Below are 507 nucleotides of genomic sequence, written 5' to 3' on the forward strand. Positions count from 1 at the left end.
AGCATTTTTTAGTTTTCATTTTTAGAGTCATATTTTATCCCTTCATAGTAGTTACCCTTATTTTTGGCATATATATATATATAAGTTGTTCTCTCTTTAAAATTTTGAGATACAGTTTCTTCTAAAAGATAAAAATATACCCTAAGTCACTAGTGTATGGCTCTGTTCTAGTCTCCTGCCTGATCACATTCTCTCCCTTTTTTCTTTTTTTTTTCAATCTTCTTTCTTTTTTCAAACTTCTTATCTTATCAAGTCCTTTTATAAAATCTTTTATAATTTTCATCTTTACAGTCATCTTCTATCCCTTCATTGTATCAATCCTTATTTTGTACATATATGTCTTTCTTCCTTTAAAATTTTAGGAGGCACTTTTTTCTAACAGACCAAAATACGCCCAAAATCTAGTGTGTGGAGCTGATCTATGCACTAGCCTGATCATATTTGATCACATTCTGCTTTTTTTGTATTGTTCTGTTTTTGTTTTTATCTTTTTTTCTTTTTTTTTTC

The sequence above is a fragment of the Callorhinus ursinus genome, unplaced genomic scaffold (genome assembly GCF_003265705.2).
Source record: "Callorhinus ursinus isolate GAN/ISIS: 27379988/994484 unplaced genomic scaffold, GSC_fseal_2.0 scaffold14, whole genome shotgun sequence".
NCBI lineage: Eukaryota > Metazoa > Chordata > Mammalia > Carnivora > Otariidae > Callorhinus > Callorhinus ursinus.